The sequence below is a fragment of the Staurois parvus genome, unplaced genomic scaffold (genome assembly GCF_062004578.1).
Source record: "Staurois parvus isolate SC_StPar_1 unplaced genomic scaffold, SC_StPar_1.0 ptg003171l, whole genome shotgun sequence".
In the NCBI taxonomy this organism is placed as follows: Eukaryota; Metazoa; Chordata; class Amphibia; order Anura; family Ranidae; genus Staurois; species Staurois parvus.
The window spans coordinates 24,496-29,394 of record NW_028320967.1 but is presented as its reverse complement, the minus strand read 5'-3'; positions in this window follow the sequence as shown (position 1 = coordinate 29,394).

The following is a 4,899-nucleotide window of genomic DNA, read 5'->3' as shown; positions in this document are numbered from 1 at the left end:
ATAGGAGACAGATTTTCATGCTACACCGGAACGGCGCGGGGACACGGCGAGAGGAACGCGCGGAGTAAAGGTAAGTGAATTGACACAGGGGGGACTTGGGGACTTAATATGGAGATGAATTAATATGGGGAATGAATTACTATATGGGGGATGAATTACTATATGGGGGATGAATTACTATGGGGGATGAATTACTATATGGGGGATGAATTACTATGTGGGGGATGAATTACTATATGGGGGATGAATTACTATGGGGGATGAATTACTATATGGGGGATGAATTATTATAGGGGGGATGAATTACTATGGGGGATGAATTACTATATGGGGGATGAATTACTATATGGGGGATGAATTACTATATGGGGGATGAATTACTATGGGGGATGAATTACTATATGGGGGATGAATTATTATAGGGGGGATGAATTACTATATGGGGGATGAATTACTATATGGGGGATGAATTACTATGGGGGATGAATTACTATATGGGGGATGAATTACTATATGGGGGATGAATTACTATATGGGGGATGAATTACTATGGGGGATGAATTACTATGGGGGATGAATTACTATAGGGGGGATGAATTACTATATGGGGGATGAATTACTATGTGGCGGATGAATTACTATGGGGGGGATGAATTACTATATGGGGGATGAATTACTATATGGGGGATGAATTACTATGGGGAATGAATTACTATATGGGGGATGAATTACTATATGGGGGATGAATTACTATGGGGGATGAATTACTATAGGGGGGATGAATTACTATATGGGGGATGAATTACTATGGGGGATGAATTACTATAGGGGGGATGAATTACTATGGGGGATGAATTACTATATGGGGGATGAATTACTTATGGGGGATGAATTACTATATGGGAGATGAATTACTATATGGGGGATGAATTACTATATGGGGGATGAATTACTATGGGGGATGAATTACTATGGGGGATGAATTACTATGGGGGATGAATTACTATATGGGGGATGAATTACTATATGGGGGATGAATTACTATGCTTACTATGGGGGAATATTACTATACTTACTATGGATGACACATACACATCATTCATCTACTCTTGGTCCGGCCCCCGGGTCCAATATATGAACCCATTGCGGCCCTCAAGTCAAAAAGTTTGCCCACCCCTGTCCTAGAGGTATAGTGCACAAGGGGCAGAGTGAAGATCTAAGTGGTATGGTGCACAGGGGACAAAGTAGAGATCTTAGTGGTATGGTGCACAAGGGGCAGAATAGAGGTCCTAGAGGTATGGTGCACAGGGGACAGAGTGGAGGTCTTAGTGGTATGGTGCACAGGGGGCAGTATGGAGGTCTTAGAGGTATGGTGCACAAGGGGCAGTATGGAGGTCTTAGAGGTATGGTGCACAGGGGGCAGTATGGAGGTCTTAGAGGTATGGTGCACAGGGGTCAGATAGGAGGTCTAAGAAGTATGGTGTACAGGAGGCAGAGTGGAGGTTGTAGAGGTATGGTGCACAGGGGGAAGAGTGGAGATCTTAGAGGTGTGGTGCACAGGAGGCAGATTGGAGGTCTTAGAGGTATGGTGAAAGGGGGGGGGGGCAGAGTGAAGGTCTTAGAGGCATGGTGCACAGGAGGCAGAGTGGAGATCTTAGAGGTATGGTGCACAGGAGGCAGAGTGAAGGTGTTAGAGGTATGGTGCACGGGGGGAAGAATGGATGTCTTAGAGGTATGGTGTACAGGGGAGGCAGAGTTGAGGTCGTAGAGGTATGGTGCACAGGAAGCAGAGTGGAGGACCTAGAGGTATGGTGCACAGGGGGCAGAATAGAGGTCTTAGACTTATGGTGCACAGGGGGCAGAATAGAGGTCTTAGAGGTATGGTGCACAGGGGCAGAATAGAGGTCTTAGAGGTATGGTGCACAGGGGGCAGAATAGAGGTCTTAGAGGTATGGTGCGCAGGGGGCAGAATGGAGGTCTTAGAGGTATGGAGCACAGGGGGCAGTATGGAGGTCTTAGAGGAATGGAGCACAGGGGGCAGAATGGAGGTCTTAGAGGTATGGAGCACAGGGGGCAGAATGGAGGTCTTAGAGGTATGGAGCACAGGGGGCAGAATGGAGGTCTTAGAGGTATGGAGCACAGGGGGCAGAATGGAGGTCTTAGAGGTATGGAGCACAGGGGGCAGTATAGAGGTCTTAGAGGTATGGAGCACAGGGGAATGAGTGATCTGGTACCAGCCTGCAGTTAAGAGCAATGAAGGTGACTAGGACTCCTGGGCCATCTCCACCACTAGGAGCGCTGTTAAAGACATTGCGTTTTGGGTGAGCCCATGTCACCTGCCAGGGGATGTTACCATAACAGCTACAAAGGACGGAGTGTTGTTCTGGCGGCAGAGGGCTTTTCAACAGAACTTGCCTCTTTTCTTCTCCTTAATGGAAATACCACTTTAACCCCTTAGCGCCGAGAGTACGCAAATATGCGACCTTTTGGTGGGTGGGCCTTGAGGCCTAGAGGCTGCATATTTGCGTACCAAAATGTAAATATATCTGTGCCTAGAGTGCGCACCCTGCCCGCTCCCACGCTCCCAGCACAGTTACCGACACCTAACGGAAAGCTCCAGATCACTACTTACAACAGGGCGCTTTCCCATCATGTGACTGCTGTGACCGGCAATCATGGCGGTCACATGATCATAAACTCCGACATCAGAAACCCCTTTAAGGGCCATATTAAGAGGTTAAACCACAAACACCTCAAATCTGAAAGAAAAAAAACCCGTATTAACCAAATTAACTCCACTCCATCGGCCTCCATGACTCTGCTCTCTCCTGGTTCTCCTCTTACCTTTCTCAGCGCACTTTCAGTGTCACATACAACTCCTTCTCCTCCGCCCCGCTTCCTCTTTCTGTTGGGGTACCCCAAGGTTCTGTCCTTGGGCCCCGCCTTTTCTCTCTCTATACTCATATCAGCATGGATGTCACATCACTACCTTAAATTCAATCTTTCAAAAACTGAGCTTGTAATATTACCTCCCCCCAATCCCCCACTCATGACTTTAACATCAAGATCAACAGCACAACCATTGGTCCTTCCCCTCATGCCAGCATGCTGGGCATAATCCTAGACTCTGACCTCTCCTTTGGGCCCCACATCCACTCACTGGCTAAATCCTGCCGCCTCAACCTCCGGAACATTTCCAAAATCCGCCCCTTCCTGACCAATGACACCACAGAACAACTTATCCACGCCTTGGTTATATCCCGCCTCAATTACTGCAACTCCCTCCTCACTGGTCTACCATTACACAGGCCACACCCCCTTCAGTCTATTATGAATGCTGCTGCTAGACTCATACACCTTACCAACCGATCAGCGACTGCTGCCCCTCTCTGCCAATCCCTCCATTGGCCTCCATTCAGTGTCCTCCACCCCTCTCTGCCAATCCCTCCACTGGCCTCCACTCAGTGTCCTCCACCCCTCTCTGCCAATCCCTCCACTGGCCTCCTTTCAGTGTCCTCCACCCCTCTCTGCCAATCCCTCCACTGGCCTCCATTCAGTGTCCTCCACCCCTCTCTGCCAATCCCTCCACTGGACTCCATTCAGTGTCCTCCACCCCTCTCTGCCAATCCCTCCACTGGCCTCCTTTCATTATCCTCCACCCCTCTCTGCCAATCCCTCCACTGCCCTCCATTCAGTGTCTTCCACCCCTCTCTGCCAATCCCTCCACTGCCCTCCATTAAGTGTCCTCCACCCCTCTCTGCCAATCCCTCCACTGCCCTCCATTAAGTGTCCTCCACCCCTCTCTGCCAATCCCTTCACTGGCTTCCAATAACCCAAAATTCAGAATACTAACCACAGCTTACAAAGCCATCCACAACACTGCCCCTAGCTACATCACCGACCTCATCCACAGATACCGCCCAAATCGCCCACTCCGCTCCTCCCATGATATCATCCTCTCTAGCTCCCTCATCACCTCCTCCCACGCTCACCTCCAGGACTTCTCCAGAGCCTCTCCCATCCTCTGGAACTCCCTACCACGGCACGTCCGGTCAACCCCCATCCTGTCTGCCTTTAGGCGATCTTTGAAAACTCACTTCTTCAGGGAAGCCCACCTCCACCTCAGAACTGTACTTGAATCACCTCCATCAGATCATCCCCCGCAGCCATCACCTTTTGTATCACCTCCCCCTTCCTTTAGATTGTAAGCTCCACGAGCCAGGCCCTCCTATTCCTTCTGTACTGAAATGTATTGTAATTGTACTGTCTCCCGTTATATTGTAAAGTGCTGCGCAAACTGTTGGCGCCATAAATCCTGTATAATAATAATAATAATAATAATAACCACACACCACACCATACTAACACCGTGATAATGAAATCACATCTTCCATGCTGGGTCTGTAATCCCCCTCACGTTTCGTACTGATGATGGAAATCATGTCAATGTGGCTTATATTCAAACATATAACATGCAATCCCGGCATTGACTTCATACGGTAACTGAGATGCCACAGATTAAAGTGTTACTAAACATTTTCAAAAATCTTCAGTTTTGGATAGAGTGAAACAGGTTTTTTTCAATTTTTTTTTTAGCTCACTCAGTCTCCCGGGACACAAGATTCCTGATGGTGAATAGGGTACTTGTGGTTCACCCAAACCAGGTGGACTCCATTGTTTAGGGGACCTGGGTACATCCAAGTACTTGGTAGGGCTACCCCAAAGAGGGACCCCATAGGAGGGGGAGAACCTGACCACAAGGCCATTTGCCTTCCCACCCAAGACTATCAAGTAAGTCCAAGGACCTACACCCTACTAATCAGGGGTGCGTAAATGTTTCCATCAAGTAGGAAGTCTTCCAAAGGGGACACCTACTACAATCTATGGACACAGCAGCCA